This window comes from Gossypium arboreum, chromosome 4 (assembly GCF_025698485.1).
Source record: "Gossypium arboreum isolate Shixiya-1 chromosome 4, ASM2569848v2, whole genome shotgun sequence".
Taxonomy (NCBI): domain Eukaryota; kingdom Viridiplantae; phylum Streptophyta; class Magnoliopsida; order Malvales; family Malvaceae; genus Gossypium; species Gossypium arboreum.
The window spans coordinates 46,351,798-46,374,048 of NC_069073.1; positions in this window are offsets into that span (position 1 = coordinate 46,351,798).

Genomic DNA, 22,251 nt, shown 5'->3' on the forward strand with positions numbered 1-22,251 from the left:
TGGCCGTCGGTTTGTGGATGAAAAGCGGTGCTAAAATGCAACTTGGTACCCAAAGCTTCTTGCAATTTCTTCCAAAATCGTGAGGTGAATCTCGGATCTCTATCCGACACAATAGAAATCGGTACCCGTGTAATCTCACAATCGAGAAACATACAATTCAGCTAGTTTATCCAATGAAAATCCGACGACGGGGATAAAGTGAGCCGACTTAGTCATCTATCAACAACAACCCAAATCGCATCCTTCTTACTTGTCGACAATGGCGGTCCGGACACAAAATCCATTGTGACTCGATCCCATTTCCACTTGGGTATCATGATCGGTCAAGTAACCTCAAGGCACTTGATGTTCTCGCTTTCACTTGTTGACATATTAAACATCTCAAACAAAGTCTGAGATGTCTCGTTTCATACCATGCCACCAAACCGACATTTCAAATCATTGTACATCTTCGTACTCTCGGGTGAATTGACATTCGGCTACAATGAGCTTCGCTCGTAATCATCGAAATGAGTTCGAATTTCTTGGAACACACAAACGATTTCGAACCTCAAACAATCGTCATCATCAACTTGAAACTCGATTCCACATTCGAACACATTCAGTCCATTTTGCAACCAATTCATCATCGACTTTCTCGAGCTTCACGAATTTGACGAATCAACAAGGGTTTGGCCTTTAATTCCGCCACTAGTACATTGTCGGATAGAATGCACAAGTGTACATTCATCGCTCATAAGGCAAACAGTGATTTATGACTTAAGGCATCCGCAACCACATTAGCCTTTCGGGTGATAGTCAATGACAAGCTCATAATCTTTCAACAACTCGAGCCAACGCCTTTGTCGCAGATTCAAGTCTCTTTGAGTCATCAAATATTTGAGACTTTTGTGATCCGAATACATGGCACTTCTCCCCAAATAGGTAGTGTCGCCATATTTTCAAAGCGAATACGATGGCGCTAGTTCGAGATCATGGGTCGGATAATTTTTCTCATGTGGCTTTAATTGTCTCGACGATAGGCCACAACTCGACCTTCTTGCATCAATACGCAACCCAACCCAAGTAGGGAGGCATCACTATAGATGACAAACTCTTTGCCCGATTCAGTCTGCACTAAAATTGAGCTTCCAGTCAAATAAGTTTTCAGTTGATCAAAACTTTTCTGATATTTTTCCGTCCATTCAAACTTAACATCTTTTGAAGTAGCTTCGTCATGGGTGTGGCTATCATCGAGAAACCTTTCACAAACCGTCGGTAGTAACCGTAAGTCCCAAAAGCTCCGAACCTCGGTAATATTTCTCAAGGCTTCCAGTTGAGTATGGCTGAAATTTTGCTCGGGTCGACTCGAATACCCGATGAGATACCACATGACCCAAGAAGCTAACCTCCTTAACCGTAACTCACACTTCATGAACTTAGCATATAACCGCTTATCCCGTAAAATTTGCAACACTAATCTCGGTGCTCAAGATGTTCGGCCTCATCTCTTGAATAGACCAAGATGTCATCAATGAACACAACTACGAACCGTCCAACATCGCTCAAGATCCGATTCATCAAATCCATAAATCCGTAGGGCATTAGTGAGCCCAAACGGCATCACTAAGAACTCAGAGTGGCCGTATCTCGCTCGAAAGCGGTTTTGGGTATATCCGAATCTCGAATCCGCAACTCATAATAACCCGATCTCAGATCTATATTTGAAAACACCGAGGCTCCCTTTAGTTGATCAAACAAATCATCAATACGCGGTAACGGATATTTATTCTTTATTGTCACATTATTCAGCTGACGATAGTCGATGCACAACCTCATGGTTCCATCCTTCTTTTTCACAAACAATACTGGTGCACCCCAAGGTGAGAAACTTGGTCGAGCGAAACCTCTATCCGTCAATTCTTGCAACTGAGCTTTCAACTCTTTTAACTCGGTTGGTGCCATACGGTACGGAGCTATCGAAATCGGCGTAGTCCCGTGTACAAGCTCAATACCAAACTCTACCTCCGAACGGTGGTAAACCCAGAATTCTTCGGAAAACGTTCGGTATTCACAAACCACCGCATGATTCGGGTTTCTTTTCTAACTCTTTGTCATCGAGTACATACGCAAGGTATGCTTCGCACCCTTTCTTACATATTTCGAGCCAACATTGATGATATTACGGTGGCAACCCTTTAAGTCCGTAGACTCAACTCGGATTATCTCGTTATTTGCGCACCTTAAATCAATGGTTTTTCTTTTGCAACTCACCATCACGTCATATACGGTCAACCAGTCCATACCAAGAATAACATCAAATTCATCAAATGGTAAAAGCATCAAATCGGCCGAAAACAGATTCTCGGATCATTAGAGGGCATCTCTTACACACTTTGTCAACAAGCGATATTGACCCAAGGGATTTGACACTGAATTACGAACTCAGAGACTCAACGGTAGAGTCTTCTTGGATGCTAAGGTTTCACATACATATGAATGAGTAGGGCCGTGGTCAATCAATGCAATCACACTAGTATCAAAGAGAGTGAAAGTACCGGTGATAACATCGGGGAGGATGCCTCCTCTCGTGCGCTGAATGGCATATGCTCTAGCAGAGTACGGGTCTCGGACCGAACAGCAGATGTCGAGGCCCTCTCGACTACCACCCCTACCTCCTGAAATTCTCGGTGGTCTACCTCTAGTTGTCATTCCACTAGGTCTTGCACCTTGCATCCTATTCTTCTCATCAAGCTCGTGCAATCTCTAATGAAGTGGTCCTTGAACCGCATCCATAACAGCCCTGTTGGTAGACTTACCCCAACATTCACCTATGTGTCTTCTCCCACATTGGGGCATTCTGGTTTCTCTTGACGGTTATTGCCCACACTAGCTACCAAGTAGCTCGAGAGTCCGTCGATGGTCGTGCTCTAATGGAAATTCCCGATCGTCCTCGATTTATTAGTGTCCTCCCCGAACTTCTTTACACCGAGAACGGAGCTTTACCCGTCGATCTTTTGCGATAGTCTCTAGCTTCAAATTCAGCCTTCTTCTTCTCCTTTCCAAGTTCCTCCTCCTTGCGTGCTCGTTCAACTAGTGTTACTTAATTCTTTTATCTCCAAAATACCCACTAGTAGCTTTAAATCTTCATTCAATCCTTCTTCAAATCTCTTGCACATAGCAACCTCATCACCACACACTCCGGGCATACCGATCGAGTCTTACGAACTCATGTTCAGATTCGAGATCTTGTCATACGGCCTTGCTTGAGTTCCAAGAATTCCTTACGCTTTTGATCGATGAACTGTTGACTAATATATTTCTTTCAAATTCTATTTGAAAGAAATCCCAAGTAACTCGTTCATTTGGGACTATGGAAATCAAAGTCCTCCACCAATAGTAAGTCGAGTCTCGCAACAAGGATATAGCACACTTTAGACATTCATCGGTGTGCATGAGTTCATCAAACACCGAATGGTGTTATCAAGCGTAACTCGGCCCTTCGGCATCATCAAGAATTATGGCCTTGAACTCCTCAGCCCCGCGCTTCCTAATCAAGTCTACAGTGGCTTACTCACTTCACAAGATCAAGAATCGATGGCATTACGGGCTCTTGGGGTGGATTATTCAAATTCGGGAATTGTTGGACAATTGGATTGGTTCGGGCATATTCGCGACCCACTCATTCATCGTGGTAAAGAAGGCTTGTTTAGCCCCCACCTTGATTATTCGCAGATGACCGAGGTTCAACAGCGGCGCCCCTTGCCCGTGAGCGATCGCTACACTTTCAACGTCATCCGCCAAGGTCTCTCTACAACGGATCCATTTACTAATCAAAACAAAAATTTTAACCGTCAAGTCATCACACATTTAAACATTAACATTAAGGCATGTATAGCTAGACTCATACGTGCTATGGTAGTCCTAGAACCGACTAAACCATAGCTCGATACTAATAAATTGTAACACCCGTACTCGAATCCGTTATCGAGTCGAATACAAGGTGCACACAGACTTAACTTAATTGTTTTCACAATCCATAAAAACATTTCCGCACAAGCTGGTTACTGCATCACTGTCGCCTTAAAAATCATATCTAGAGTTTCAAAACACAAAAATCAGTTTCGTAATTTTTCCCTGAAACTAGACTCATGTGTCCATCTACAGATTTTTTTCTAGAATTTTTGGTCGAGCCAATTAGTACAGTTTATTAGTTAAAGTCTCCCATGTTACAGGGGTCGACTACACTAACCTTCGTGCGTTATAACTTGAATATCTCCCCTGCGGGGTCAATATCGATGCCGTTTGTTTCTGAGAAACTAGACTCAAAGAGAAATCTATACATATATGGTATGACTCCTAATTATCTCTGGTTAATTTATAATGAATTTCTAAATTGAACAGGAATCTAGAAACCGTTTCGCCCTGTTTCACGAATACCTAAATATCTCTTAGGATACAACTCATTTGACTGCTTTGTTTCTTCCATATGAAAGAAGATTCATCAAGGCTCATTTAAATAATTTATTCACTATTTAATTCCATTCCTGCTATTTTTAGTGATTTTTCACATCCACACCATTTATTCTTGTCAAGATCTGTTACTAAAACAAACTATGCCTATTTCATGACTTTTCCTTGATTTAACTAATAATTCATCATGCATGTCCCAAATTATAACCATGACTTGTGTCCAAACATCACAAAACCAATTCCAACCGAACATTTACGCCATTTTCGCATGGCTAAAAGTTTACATACCAATTTCAACAAAGCATAATAGCCTATACATGCCGAAATGTACTCCTAGACCAACTACGAAGAAAATACCAAAAGTTGTTAGCCGGTGCGATGACTTCGATGACGGTCCCGAATACGCAAAAAGTCGAGTCCAAGAAACCTAAAATAGGTGACAAGCAAACACCAAATGAGTATATAACTCAGTAAGTCATAAGCAATGCACTATCAACCATTAATAACATTATCACAAGAGGAAACAAAATGGAACGAGGCTAATTACTCCATTCAAACCGAACTATACCATAGTTCCTTAGACCTTTCGATTCAATCTCATACCAAGTTACACATTCACATTCCATATACTAATCAATAGGATATTTGAGGCATTTTTATACACCATTTTGTTTTCGTTACAATCATACATCTACATGACCTTTCACTTATTCCACGATAATTCTTATGTACGTGACTTCAATTTGAATTGTCGCATAGGTTCAAAACTTACCAAGCTCAACTCCAAATATAAACATAGCGCCTATTAGCCATGAACTCAAGGTACTTACCCGATCCGCTGTCCGTGATTAACTCAATAATGTCGCACACTCAGTGTCAATAGTGATTCAAAAGCATATAATGAGTCCGCACACTTAGTGCTATATAATCAACTCGCACACTTAGTGTTATATGATCAAACTCGCACACTTAGTGCTGTACAAATTTTAAACCCGCACACTTAGTGCCGTTCTCATGATCACAAATGTTTATACCCGCACACTTAGTGCCGAAATCAACAACTCGATGCATCTCACCTCTTTTCTTTTCATTCAATACTTTCATCACCACATACATACATGTATATAAATTTATCATTCCTTTCGGCATAATTACATAGACATTATGTCTATTTAAATTAATACAAAATATATGCTTAGTGACCTACCTTGTGTGGTGTAAAATAATTCCAAGTCGGCTACTCGATGACCTTCGATTTCCCCTTGTTGGACGCCTCTCCTTTAGGATCTTGAGCTTAAACAAATAAATTAACTCATTCAACAGCTTTGCTACACATATTGATATTCACATTTTAATGATTTTATGACATACGGAACGGCATGGTAAAATTTTTATCTTGCTACCTCATGCTCTTAGCTATTCGGCTCATAACCATATGCTATAGCCCTACTATCAATAATCCAATCACACATGCATGTATATATATATATGGCCGAATGTACAAAGCATAGACTCATCATCACCTATGCTCTTAATTTGATGGCCGAATATGCATACATGTATATACACTATTAATCAATCACTAACATTGCACTTCACCTTAATAGCTAGCTTAGCAAACCTCGATTTAACACATAGTTGTTCACAACACAACTTAAGCATACTCTCCATTCCATCAATTCCAAAACTTAATGTCTTACTCAAAAATGCTAAAAAGAAAATCCAAGAGTCATCAATCCACCATAACATGTATCCTTAACAAGCTTCATATTTAGCATGCAATGGCATTAACACAAAATCTACCTTGGCGAATATCATCCCCATGATATAGCAAAGTTTTGAACCATGGACTAATTAGAACTCAAGCTAGCAACTAAGAACATGCATGAATCTCATGGCACAACCTCAAACATACCTTAATCTAGATGCAAGTATGGCCAAATCTCCTCCTAATCCTCTTCCAAACCAAACATGAAGCAAAAACTCCTTCCTCCTTCCTTAGAGAATTTCGCCAAAAGAGATGAAAAAAGGATGAACATTTTTTTTTCTTTGTTTTCATCATAATCCCTTTTTTCTTCATCTTTTTCTTTTTTTTTTTCCATTTCATTATTACCCATACTCCTTATTTTATTTTTTTCCTCCCATGATGCACCAACAAAACATGTCTATGACATGTTTTGCCCATATTTCTTTGTCATGGCCGGCCACTAGGCTTGGATTTAAGGAAATTTGACATGCAAGCCCTCCTTTTTGATTACATGCACTATTAGATCCTTATAGATTAGCCTATCACATTTCAAAAGTGTCACACAAGTCCTATTGACTAAATTCACATGAAATTTACTAAATCGAAACTTAAAACTTTCACACATTCATAATCACATATTTTAGACAATAAATACTACGTTCAAACATTTCGGTGACTCGGTTTAGCGGTCCCGAAACCACTTCCCGACTAGGGTCAATTTTGGGCTGTCACAGCTTGGAAGCTTGGAACAAACCCTAGCTATGGAGAAACCTTGAAATTTCGGCCTAATGAAGAAGATGGACAAAAATTGGCTTTTAACTTTGTTTTTAATTCATTTTAATAACTAAATGACCAAAATGCCCTTAATTAAAAACTATGGTGTTTTATTTTCCTTTAGGTATTTTTGTCCAAACTAGTATAATGGTCTAATTATTATCCAAGGACCTCCACTTTAAAAACCCATTACTCACAAGTACTTAATACCTTTGTGAACTAGAACACACATTTTACAACTTTTGCAATATAGTCCTAAATATCAAATTGGACCTTCTATCGATAAAATTTCTAAACGAAATTTTCACACAATCATGCAATCATACCATAGACCTTAAAATGATAATAAAATAAATTTTTCTACCTTATATTTGTGGTTTCGCAACCACTGTTCTGTTTAGGCCCTATTTCGGGATGTTACATTCCCTGTCTCAGATTCAATTCCTTTTGAGTCATCAAGTGCTCCAGACTCTTGTGATCGGTGAGTACATGGAAAATTTCATAACACAAATGGTGTCTCCAAATTTTTAAGGCAAATACAATAGCAGCAAGCTCCAAGTCTGGAGTCAGTTAATTTTTCTCGTGTGATTTCAGTTGCCTCGAGGAATAGGCTATCACTTTGCCCTCTTGCATAAGCACACAACCCAATCCATTTAATGACTTATCGCTAAATCACAAATTCTTTTCCCGGTTCGGGTTGTACCAAAACTGAATCTTCTGTCAGTAACGTCTTCATTTTATTAAAACTTTGTTGACATTTTTCTAACAACACAAACTGAACATCTCTTTGCAGTAACCTTGTCAAGGGAGTTGCAATCATCAAAAATCCCTTCACAAAGCGTCGATAATAACCGGGGAAGCCCAAAAAGCTTCTAACCTCTGTTACGTTCTTTGGCGGCTTCCATACAATAGCAGAAATTTTATTCGGATTAACTCGGATGCCATCACCCAACACAATATGAATGAGAAATCTAACTTCTTCAAGATAAAACTCGCTCTTGCTAAACTTAGTATAGAGTCGCCTATCCCATAAAGTATGTAAAATAGTCCTCAAATGTTCAGCATGTTTGGACTCATTGTAACACCCCGAACCCGAGACCATCGCCGGTGTCGGACACGAGGGGTTAGCAAGCCAAGTTCACTTGTTTTGCCCATCCATTGGACATTTCCAGTCAGGCTGGAAAAACTGCGTCACTGTCGCCTTAAAAATCATATCTCGAGTTTCAAAACTCGGAAACTGGTTTCGTAAATTTTCCCTGAATTTAGACTCATATATCCATCCATGGATTTATTTCTAGAATTTTTGGTCGGGCCAATTGGTACAGTTTATTAGTTAAAGTCACCTATGTTACAGGGATCGACTGCTCTGACCTTCGCGCGGTATAACTTGAATATCTCTCTGTACAGGGCTTTAATGCTGGTGTCGTTTGTTTCTAATGAAACTAGACTCAAAATGGAATCTGTACATATAAGGTATGTCTCCTAATTCTTTTGGATAATTTATAGTGAATTTTTAAAGTTGCGACAGGGAACCCAGAAACCATTCTGGCCCTGTCTCACAATAGCTTTAATATCTCTTAACCTGTAACTCCTATGACCATTTCGTTTCTTCCATATGAAAATAGACTCATCAAGGTTCATTTACATAGCTTATTCACTATTTAATTCCATTCCTATGAATTTTGGTGATTTTTCACATTCACGCCACTGCAGCTGGCAGCATCTGTTTTAAGGTAGGACTTACCTATTTGGTAGTCTCCATGATTCAACTAGTCTTGCCATACATAGGTTCATATATGATCATTTTAACCATGCCAATGGCTGATCATATGACCAACATTCCCATTTCCAAGCCATAGCCACATCATGACACCAAATATATACATACAACCCACAATTAGTCTAAGTTCATGCTTCCTTTTCGAGCCATTTTCGCATGGCCGTATATACTTACATTACAACATATTTAACAAACAAGGGTAGTCCTATACATGCCATCTCAAGTTCAACCAAAATTTATACCAAAATGGAGGCTTGATAGTGTGGATGACTTCGACTTCAACGATCCCAAATCCGATTGCCTCGAGCGAAATCTAGAAAACCGAGAGCCAAAGCGGCGGAGTAAGCATTTTTATGCTTAGTAAGTCTCAAGGAATATAATCAACTCTAATTACAGCAATACATTCACATAGTTAAATGCATCATTTCATTAATGCACATTCACATAATCATACTTACTTCACCATCCCAACTCTTATGTTCATACACAAATAACGGCTTCATTAAGGCCGATAACTCGTTCCATCATAGGAGCGGATATTCACACGCTTACTCCTAGCGCGCAAAGCACACACCGCACTTACCTTGTCATTGGGAAATTTCACAAGTGCATTAGCTGAAATTTTCCAGCAAGCTTATAATTTTCAAATCACATACCTTCGAGTTTAACCGGATGTCGCTACTCGATCAATCGCTTCGGGACATAGCCCGGTTATGGTAACCCGCACCAAGGCCTCACGGACTTAACCCGGATATCACGATTTGCACAAATGCCTTCGGTCTTAGCCCGGATAGAATGACTCGCACGAATGCCTTGGTCTTAGCCCGGATGTAGCCACTAGCACAATTGCCTTCGGTCTTAACCCGTTATAATTTCCAGCATAATTGTCTTCGGGCTTAGCCCGGATATCATTCAATTTCTCATGCACACATACATCAATAATCATTGGACATACATATTTATTTTCGTTATTAAGGCTCAAACACAATTATAATCACTAACATAATCGCCTTCGGGACTTAGCCCGGTATCATTCAATACTCATACACACATAAATCAATAATCAATACATCCATATTTCATTCCACATAATTCAAGTAAGGTCACTTCTTGAGGACTTACCTCGGATGTTGTCGAACGGCTTTTACGGCTATTCGATTACTTTTTCCTTCCCCTTGTCCAATTGTGGCCCTCTTAGCTCTTGAGCTAATTCAAACAAATTCAATTTATCAAAACCTCATTGTGCTAGCTTATGGCCGAATATGACAAGGAATTTAAATGGTCATATGGCCACCCTTTAGCTTGAATACACAATGGTCATGCACATTTTATACTACATCAAGCAATTCAATACAATTTATTCGAGCATCAAGGAAAAGCTAAGGCCTTCAATAGGCTACCCAAGGCCGAATATACTTGTCCATGTTGAGGCCAATTATGCACTTAATACCACACAAAAACAGCATGCATTTTACTAGTTAATGCTTTGCATATTGTAGCTCAAAACTTACAATATAGCATCAAGCACTCATATGTGTGCTAGGCCGAATGTGCTTACAATTTCACAATTATTCTTCAACATCTTCTTCTTTAAACAAACTTATTCATCACTTCCTTCATAACCAAAACATCATGTGCAAACATATATATACATATATGAGCATGGCCGAATTTCAAGGTGTCCATAGCCATCCAAAACACAAATTTTAACTAACATGCAAGAAGCATGAACCATGCTCATGAATGCATCATGGCGAATATGACAATCATGCTCCTTTTCAACTTCAATCATGATAAAACAAAAGAAAGCTCAAAATCTTACTCAAGAGTAGACAATCCATCATTGCATGCATCATCATCAAGCTTCACACTTAGCATGCAATGGCTTTATCACCATAACAACTTTGGCCAAATACCATTTCCATGGCTTAACAAAGATTTGAGCCATGGCTAACATGCACATCAAGTTAGCAACCAAAACATGCATGAAACTCCTAACACAACCTCATACATACCTTAATCTTGATGCAAACTTAGCCAAATCTCCTTCTAGATCTCTTCCAAACCAAGCATGAAGCAAAAATCCTCCTTCTTCCTTAGTTTTGGCTCAAAGAAAGGATGAACAAAATTTTTTCTTTCCTTCTCTACAACTCACGGCAATGGGGGATTACCACACTCACACACATTTTTTTTCATTTTTTATCACCCATACACCTTTGTTTATTATTTCACCCTAATGCACTAACAAAACATGTTTCATGACATGTTTAGCCCATCCTCCCTTGTCATGGCCGCCACCACCTATAAAGGGGAATTTGACATGCAAGTCCATTATTTTGCATGCATGCTTTAATTAGTCATCACACATTTCCTATCATACTTTCAAAGTTCATTACTAAGTCCTTTCTTGTGGAATTCACCCTTATAACACTAAATCAATCATCATAAAATGTCATACATGAGCACACACATATTATAGGCATCAAAATAAATTTTAATTATTTTTATGCCTCGGTTTTGTGGTCCCGAGACCACCTTCCGACTAGGGTCAATTTTGGGCTGTCACAACTCTCCCCACTTAAGAAATTTTCGTCCTCAAAATCTTACCGTAAATAGGTTTGGATATCGCTCTTTCATAGAGTTCTCGGTCTCCCAAGTAGCTTCTTCTATCCCGTGCTTGAGCCATAACACTTTTACTAGCGGAACCCGCTTGTTTCACAACTCTTTCACTTCTCGTGATAGGATACGAATCGGTTCTTCCTCATAACTCATATTAGCTTGAATTTCAATTTCGATGGACTAATCACGTGCGATGGATCGGATCTATAGCGTCAAGCATCGAAACGTGAAAGACATCGTGAACCTTTTCGAGTTCGGGGCAAAATCAAACGATATGCCACCGGATCGACTCGCCGGATATCTTATATGGCCCAACGAACCTCGGCTCAACTTGCCCTTACTACCGAATCGAGTATCTTTTTCCAAGGCGATACCTTGAGAAACACTTTATCACCCACCGATACTCGATATCCTTACGCTTCAGTCCGCGCGACGACTTCCGACGATCGGAGGCTATCTTCGACTTTCACAGATTACTTTCACTTTCTGCTCAAAGATCCCTAATCAAATCCACCCGAAAATCTTGCTTTCACCGAGCTCACCAAAACAATGGTGTACGGCATTTGCGATCGCATAAGGCCTCGTAGGGTGCCATCTTAATACTTGATTGAAAGTCGTTGTTGTAAGCGAATTCAATCAACGGCAAATACCGCTCCCATAAACCACTAAACTCGAGGACGCAACATCTTAACATATCCTCAAGTATCCGAATTATCCGCCGGATTGACCATCGGTTTGGGGGTGAAAGGCGGTGCTGAAATGCAACTTGGTACCCAAAGCTTCTTGCAACTTTTTCCAAAATCGCGAGGTAAATCTCGGATCTCTATCCGACACGATGGAAATAGGCACCCGTGTAATCTCACAACTGAGAAACGTATAATTCAGCTAATTTGTCAATTGAAAAATCCGACGACGGGGACAAAGTGGGCCGACTTAGTCAATCGATCTACCACGACCCAAACCGCATCCTTCTTACTTGTCGACAATGGCACCGATACAAAGTCCATTGTGACTCGATCCCATTTCCACTCGGGTATCGTGATTGGTCAAGTAACTCAAGGCACCGATGTTCCGCTTTCACTTGTTGACATATTAAACATCTCAAACAAAGTCTGAGATGTCTCGCTTCATACCATGCCACCAAAACCGACGCTTCAATACATCTTCGTACTCCCGTGGATTGCCATTCGGCTACAATGGGCTTCATTCTGAATTATCGAAATGAGTTCCAATTCTTTGGAACACACAGACAACTTTTGAACCTCAAACAATCGTCATCATCGATTTGAAACTCAATCCTTGTTCGAACACACTCACCGCGCTTTGCGTACCAACTCGTCGTCGACTTTCTCGAGCTTCTCGAATTTGATGTATCAATAGTGGTTTGGCTTTCAATTCAGCTACTAACACACTATCGGATCGAATGCATAAGTGCACGCTCATCGCTCGAAAGCTTAATAATGATTTACGACTCAAGGCATCCGCAACCACATTCGCCTTTCCCGGTGATAGTCAATGACCAGCTCGTAATCCTTTAACAACTCGAGCCAACGTCTTTGTCGCAGATTTAAGTCTCTTTGGATCATCAAATATTTGAGACTTTTGTGATCCGAGTATACATGGCACCTTTCACCAAATAAGTAATGTCGCCAAATCTTTAAGGCTAATACGATGGATGCCAATTCGAGATCATGAGTCGGATAATTTTTCTCATGTGGCTTTAATTGCCTCGACGATAGGCCACAACTCGACCTTCTTGCATTAATATGCAACCTAACCCAAGTAGAGAGGCGTCGCTATAGATGACAAACTCTTTGCGGACTCGGGTTGCACTAGAATTGGGGCTTCACCAAATAAGTTTTCATTGATCGAAACTTTTTGGCATTTCTCCGTCCATTCAACTTAACATCCTTTTGGAGTAGCCGTCATCGGCGTGGCTATCGTTGAGAAGCCTTTTACAAATCGTCGGTAATAACCTAAGAAGCCCCAAAAAGCTCCGAACCTCAAGAATATTTCTGAGGCTTCCAATTAAGTATGGCTGAAATTTTATTCGGTCGACTCGAATACCCGATGCAGATACCACATGACCCAAGAAGCTAACCTCTCTTAACCGTAACTCACACTTGTTGAACTTAGCATATAATTGCTTATCCCGTAAAATTTGCAAAGACTAACCGCAGGTGTTCAAGATGTTCGGTCTCATTTCTTGAATAGACCAAGATGTCATCAATGAACACGACTACGAATCGATCCAAATATGGTCTAAAGATCCGATTCATTAAATCCATAAATACCGTAGGGCATTAGTGAGCCCAAACGGCATCACTAGGAACTCATAGTGACCATATCTCGCTCAAGGCGCCTTGGGTACGTCCGAATCTCGGATTCGCAATTGATAATAGCCCGATCTCAAATCTATTTTCGAGAACACCGAGGCTCCTTTAGTTGATCGAACAAGTCATCGATACGCGGCAACGGATATTTGTTCTTTATTGTCGCTTATTGTCGACGATAATCGATGCATGTACCGCATGGTTCCATCCTTCTTTTCACGAACAACACCGGCGCACCCCAAGGCGAAAAACTCGGCGAGCAAAACCTCTATCCACCAATTCTTGCAATCGAGCTTCCAACTCCTTTAATTCCGTTGGTGCCATACGATACGGAGCTATCGAAATTGGAGTGGTACCGGTACCAATTCGATGCCAAATTCTATTTCCGAACAGTGGTAAACCCGCAATTCTTCAGGAAAACATCCGGTATTCACAAACCACGGGCATAGATTCGGTTTCTTTTCTCGATTCCTAGTCATCGAAAGCACGACGCAAGGTACGCTTTGCACTCTTTTCTTACATATTTTCGGGCCAACATTGCTCGATATTACGGTGGCAACCCTTTAAGTCCGTAGACTTAACCCGAATTATCTCGTTATTCGCGCACCTCAAATCGATAGTCTTGCTTTTGCAATTTACGACCGCATCGTGCATGGTCAACCCATCCAAACCAAGAATAACGTCGAATTCATCGAACGGCAAAAGCATCAAGTCCGCCGGGAAACAAGAACCTCGGAACACTAGGGGACTTTTCTTGCACACTTTGTTGACAAGCACGTAATGACCCAAGGGGTTTGACACCCGAATTACAAACTCAGTAGACTCAATAGGCAAAGTCTTACTGGATGCTAAGGTTTCACATATATAAGATTGAGTAGACCTGTGGTCAATCAAAGCAATCACATTAGTATTGAAAAGAGTGAAAGCACCGTAATGACATCCGGAGAGGCAAGATCCTCGGCGTGCGCAGATGGCATAAGTCCTCGCAGAGCACGAGCCTCAGATCCGATGGTAGCATCTCTAGATCCTCTCCGACCGCCACCGACATTGCCCATATTTCTAGGTGGCCTACCTCGAGCAAATGGTAGCACCCGAGTTTCCACTCGACTCACATTCTGCTCATGCATCCTCGGGCAATCCTTCATAAAGTGGTCGGCCGATCCACACTTATAGCAGAGCGATCACGAAACCAACAGCTCCCGAATGCCATTTGCCACAATGTGGACACTCCGCCTCTCTCGGCGATCATTTCCACCATGGCGATCAAGTGACTCGTGTGGTCACAGGGGTCGATCGCGTCCTCGCCTAGAAAAGCCCAAACGCCTCTAGACCGGCTCAGATCATCTCGAAATCTCTTCGATGCTTGTTGAAGAGACTTTCCGAGGACCTCTTTCGAATTCTCCAATCCCCACATCAGCTTTTTGTTTCTCCTTTCTAAGCTCTTCGGCTTTACAAGCTCGCTCAACAAGTACTACGAACTCTCGATCTCGAGAATGCCAACAAACATCCTTATATCATCATTCAGCCCATCCTCAAGCGTTTTACATAATAGCTTCGGACGAAATGCATTCTCGCAGCAGACGGCTAAGCCTCACAAACTTTCGCTCGTAGTCGGTAACGGACATAGAACCTTGCTTAAGATCAAGAAATTCCCTCCGCTTTTGGTCGATGAATCTCTGACTGATATACCTTTTTTTTTTTTTTTTTTTTTTTCGGAACTTGGTTTGAAAGAATTCCCAAGTCACTTGCTCTCTAGGTACCACAGAAGTCAGAGTACTCCACCAATAGTAGGTGGAATCACGTAGCAAGGAGATGGTACACTTTAAGCACTCATCGGGTGTACAAGATAGCTCATCGAGCACCGGATAGTGTTGTCCAACCAAAATTCAGCTCGTTCGCATCATCATCATCCGTAGCTTTAAATTCAGTGGCCCCATGTTTTCAATCCTATCGATCGGGGCTTACTTGACCTTATTTGGTCAGCCACGGAGGTATTGTAGGTGCGGGGTTGCATTTGTCGGGAATGGAGGTTGTGGGACAGCCGTGTTAGTTCGAATGTATTGATTAAACCATTCGCTCATCACACTATAAAAGGCTTGCCTAGCCTCATCATTCGGATTGCTGGCCATAGGTTGAGAGTCCGCCGGCGCTGTCCCTTGTGCGGAGCAGCGCCACACTCTCCACATCATCAGCTATTGCTCGGTTGGGATCGGATCCATTGCTATAAACAAACTCAAAGTCAAATTGTCGAAATCACCACACTATCGATTCATCATTTAATGGCATGTATAGCTAGACCCCAAACACCTCACGGTAGTCCTAGAATCGACTAAACCGTGGCTCGATACCAATAAATTGTAACACCCGAACCCGAGACCATCGCCGTGTCGGACACGAGGGGTTAGCAAGCCAAGTTCACTTGTTTTGCCCATCCATTGGACATTTCCAGTCAGGCTGGAAAAACTGCGTCACTGTCGCCTTAAAAATCATATCTCGAGTTTCAAAACTCGGAAACTGGTTTCGTAAATTTTCCCTGAATTTAGACTCATATATCCATCCATGGATTTATTTCTAGAATTTTTGGTCGGGCCAATTGGTACAGTTTATTAGTTAAAGTCACCTATGTTACAGGGATCGACTGCTCTGACCTTCGCGCGGTATAACTTGAATATCTCTCTGTACAGGGCTTTAATGCTGGTGTCGTTTGTTTCTAATGAAACTAGACTCAAAATGGAATCTGTACATATAAGGTATGTCTCCTAATTCTTTTTGGATAATTTATAGTGAATTTTTAAAGTTGCGACAGGGAACCCAGAAACCATTCTGGCCCTGTCTCACAATAGCTTTAATATCTCTTAACCTGTAACTCCTATGACCATTTCGTTTCTTCCATATGAAAATAGACTCATCAAGGTTCATTTACATAGCTTATTCACTATTTAATTCCATTCCTATGAATTTTGGTGATTTTTCACATTCACGCCACTGCAGCTGGCAGCATCTGTTTTAAGGTAGGACTTACCTATTTGGTAGTCTCCATGATTCAACTAGTCTTGCCATACATAGGTTCATATATGATCATTTTAACCATGCCAATGGCTGATCATATGACCAACATTCCCATTTCCAAGCCATAGCCACATCATGACACCAAATATATACATACAACCCACAATTAGTCTAAGTTCATGCTTCCTTTTCGAGCCATTTTCGCATGGCCGTACATACTTACATTACAACATATTTAACAAACAAGGGTAGTCCTATACATGCCATCTCAAGTTCAACCAAAATTTATACCAAAATGGAGGCTTGATAGTGTGGATGACTTCGACTTCAACGATCCCAAACCGATTGCCTCGAGCGAAATCTAGAAAACCGAGAGCCAAAGCAATGAGTAAGCATTTTATGCTTAGTAAGTCTCAAGGAATATAATCAACTCTAATTACAGCAATACATTCACATAGTTAAATGCATCATTTCATTAATGCACATTCACATAATCATACTTACTTCACCATCCCAACTCTTATGTTCATACACAAATAACGGCTTCATTAAGGCCGATAACTCGTTCCATCATAGGAGCGGATATTCACACGCCTTACTCCTAGCGCAAAGCACACACCGCACTTACCTTGTCATTGGGAAATTTCACAAGTGCATTAGCTGAAATTTTCCAGCAAGCTTATAATTTTCAAATCACATACCTTCGAGTTTAACCGGATGTCGCTACTCGATCAATCGCCTTCGGACATAGCCGGTTATGGTAACCCGCACCAAGGCCTCACGGACTTAACCCGGATATCACGATTTGCACAAATGCCTTCGGTCTTAGCCCGGATAGAATGACTCATACGAATGCCTTGGTCTTAGCCGGATGTAGCCACTAGCACAATTGCCTTCGGTCTTAACCCGGTTATAATTTCCAGCATAATTGTCTTCGGCTTAGCCCGGATATCATTCAATTTCTCATGCACACATACATCAATAATCATTGGACATACATATTTATTTTCGTTATTAAGGCTCAAACACAATTATAATCACTAACATAATCGCCTTCGGGACTTAGCCCGGGTATCATTCAATACTCATACACACATAAATCAATAATCAATACATCCATATTTCATTCCACATAATTCAAGTAAGGTCACTTCTTGAGGACTTACCTCGGATGTTGTCGAACGGCTTTTACGGCTATTCGATTACTTTTTCCTTCCCTTGTCCAATTGTGGCCCTCTTAGCTCTTGAGCTAATTCAAACAAATTCAATTTATCAAAACCTCATTGTGCTAGCTTATGGCGAATATGACAAGGAATTTAAATGGTCATATGGCCACCCTTTAGCTTGAATACACAATGGTCATGCACATTTTATACTACATCAAGCAATTCAATACAATTTATTCGAGCATCAAGGAAAAGCTAAGGCCTTCAATAGGCTACCCAAGGCCGAATATACTTGTCCATGTTGAGGCCAATTATGCACTTAATACCACACAAAAACAGCATGCATTTTACTAGTTAATGCTTTGCATATTGTAGCTCAAAACTTACAATATAGCATCAAGCACTCATATGTGTGCTAGGCGAATGTGCTTACAATTTCACAATTATTCTTCAACATCTTCTTCTTTAAACAAACTTATTCATCACTTCCTTCATAACCAAAACATCATGTGCAAACATATATATACATATATGAGCATGGCAATTTCAAGGTGTCCATAGCCATCCAAAACACAAATTTTAACTAACATGCAAGAAGCATGAACCATGCTCATGAATGCATCATGGCGAATATGACAATCATGCTCCTTTTCAACTTCAATCATGATAAAACAAAAGAAAGCTCAAAATCTTACTCAAGAGTAGACAATCCATCATTGCATGCATCATCATCAAGCTTCACACTTAGCATGCAATGGCTTTATCACCATAACAACTTTGGCCAAATACCATTTCCATGGCTTAACAAAGATTTGAGCCATGGCTAACATGCACATCAAGTTAGCAACCAAAACATGCATGAAACTCCTAACACAACCTCATACATACCTTAATCTTGATGCAAACTTAGCCAAATCTCCTTCTAGATCTCTTCCAAACCAAGCATGAAGCAAAAATCCTCCTTCTTCCTTAGTTTTGGCTCAAAGAAAGGATGAACAAAATTTTTTCTTTCCTCTCTACAACTCACGGCAATGGGGGATTACCACACTCACACACATTTTTTTTTCATTTTTTATCACCCATACACCTTTGTTTATTATTTCACCCTAATGCACTAACAAAACATGTTTCATGACATGTTTAGCCCATCCTCCTTGTCATGGCCGGCCACCACCTATAAAGGGGAATTTGACATGCAAGTCCATTATTTTGCATGCATGCTTTAATTAGTCATCACACATTTCCTATCATACTTTCAAAGTTCATTACTAAGTCCTTTCTTGTGGAATTCACCCTTATAACACTAAATCAATCATCATAAAATGTCATACATGAGCACACATATTATAGGCATCAAAATAAATTTTAATTATTTTTATGCCTCGGTTTTGTGGTCCCGAGACCACCTTCCGACTAGGGTCAATTTTGGGCTGTCACACTCATTCCGGGAATAGATCAAAATATCATCTATGAATACTACTACAAACTTGTCCAAGTACGGCCAGAATACACGATTCATTAAATCCATAAATGCAGCTGGGGCGTTTGGTAGGCCAAAAGGCATGACGAGGAACTCGTAGTGACCATACCTTGTTCTAAATGCACTTTTAGGCACATCTGCCTCCTTAACTTGTAACTGGTAGTAGCCGGATCTCAAATCTATTTTTACAAATACGGTGGCTTCCCTCAACTGATCGAGCAAGTCGTCAATCCTAGGTAAGGGATACTTATTCTTAATGGTCACCTTATTGATTTGATGGTAGTCTATGCACAACCTCATCGATCCATATTTCTTTTTTACGAATAAAACAGGAGCACCCCAAGGTGAAAAGCTCGGTCTTGCAAAACCTTTGTTAGTCAATTCTTACAACTGTGATTTTAACTCCTTCAACTCAGTAGGGGCCTTTCTGTACAGAGCAATAGAAATAGGCATTGTTCACGGTACTAGCTCAATACCGAATTCCACCTCTCTAACAGGAGGTAACCCTGGAAGCCCTTTTGGGAATACGTCTGGATATTCACAGACTATCGGTACCAACTCAATCTTTAATTTAGATTCTTTAGTATTCAATATGAATGCAAGGTAAGCTTCATATCCTTTCCTCATACACCTTTGAGCCATCATTGAAGTAATCATAGCCGACAGTACATTCAACTCATTCGAATCAACCTGGAGAGTGTCACCATCTAAACATTTTAATTCCATATACTTGCTACCATAGTTTACTATCACATCATGGACGGTCAACCAATCCATGCCAAGTATTACATCAAATTTGTCAAATGGAAAAAGCATAAGATTTTTCAGAAAACAATGTCTTTGAATCCTCAAAGGACAATTCTTGCAAACTTTATCTAGTAATACCGACTTTCCTAGAGGGTTCGATGCCTTAATTACAAATTTCATTGATTCTACAAACATGTTTATGCTAGACACCAATTTCATGCATATGTAGGAATGGGTCAATCCCGGATCAATTAAGGTAATTACATGAGTATTATGGAGAGAAAATATACTAGTAATGACATCGGGAATTGAAGCTTCTTCTTTAGTGCGTATCACATAAGTCCATGTCGGGGCTTGAGCCTCTGATTTTGCAGTCGTATCCTTGGCAGTAGCTAACTACCACTTGCATTTCCAAGATGTCGTGGTGGTCTACCTCGAGGATTAGAAACATTAGACTTTGGGGCTAAATACACCTTTTTATCAGCTCGATTCGGGAAATCTTTAAGGAAGTGGTCAAGGGAACCACATCCAAAGCATGCCCCACTCTTCATTCGGCATTCCCCGAAATGGAACTTGTTGCAGCTTTTACATATCAGCTTTTGATCATCTACACTCCCCACACTAGTTACCTTAGGGAAGGAAGACTTTGGGTTGTGTCATTTAGAGCTTCTTGTCTTGCCCGAATAACCTATCGATGCAGTAGAGCGTTCTTATTGACTCTTCGATTTCTTCATGGGAAAGGAGTGCGTTATGTCGCTAAATCTCTTACTCGAAGCTCTAACTTCTCTCTTTGTTCACTTTCTTTCATTATTTAGTTCCTCAGCCTTTTTGGCTCGATCGGCTTACGTAGCCAACTCCCTTATTTCAAGAATCCCGATTAATAGTTTAATTTCTTCATTCAGACTTTCTTCGATGCGTTTACACATTTTTGCCTTCGATTAGAGCCACTCACTTGCATACTGACTTAGTCTCACGAACTCTTTTTCTATTCTGACATAGTTTTGTTTCCTTGTTTGAGTTCCAGGAACTCTTTCTGCTTTTGGTCCAAGAACCTTTGGCTGATATACTTCTTTCTAAATTCCGCTTGGAAGAACTCCCATGTGATACTCTCTCGCAGTGCTACTGAGGATATGGTCTTCCACCAATGGTATGCAGTGTCCTTCAATAGCGACACCGCACATTTCAAACTTTCCTCAAAAGTACATGACAATTCGTCAAGAACTTTCATGGTATTCTCAAGCCAAAATTCGGCACATTCCGGATCGTCATCAATTGTGGCCCTAAACTCTTCGGCTCTATACTTCTTAAGTTTGTCTACAGGAGCCTTACCAATTCTCATGAGTACCACACCTTATGGCACTTCTCCTTCAGGTTGAGCATGTAACGCCCCAAAAATCTCGAAACCCAAAAATCCAGAAATTATAGTTTAATTATTAAAAGAATCAGGGTTGGCAGGTAGTTGGGCTTTTAAATAAAAATAGGGGAAAAATAGCATCAAAAAGCCTTGTGGAGGAGTGGCTAAGTGACGCCACTTAGGGAGTAGGAGGTGGCGTTAGTAGCTAGCAAGAATATCCAAGGTTCGAATCCTAGCTTAGTAATGGGTTAAATGGGCCCGATGGGCTGTTGGTCCTATAATAGGCAAAAACTGAATGTAGATGCTATGTGATAGGAACTTGTATGTGAGCATGAATATGAATGTGACTGGGCCTAATGGGCCATATAAATGTGATTTGGGCCTAATGGGACATATACATGTGATTTCGGCCTAATGGACCATATGAATATGATTGGGCTTAATGGGCCAGATATAGGTATGTGAAATTGTTTGGGCTTTGTAAGGGGTTTTGGGCCTAGTATATGATGGCTACATAAAACTTAATTAATTAATTGAGACCGTGGACAAGTCATAGGGTTAAGGTGTAGCAACGGGTATATGCATGTCTAAGATTGGATCTAGGGAGAGCTTGGTACTTAAGCGGTCTTAATGACTCACCTCCTCTTCTCTGGAATCCTACCTAGTGCATAGTATTCGTTCATCTTAGCTCACGGGATTTGTTAACAGGCCAAGGTAAGTGCAAACCGTAATAGAGGAAAAATTTTTGAAATGCCCCTAAGGGCAAAAATGACCAAAATACCCCTAGGTG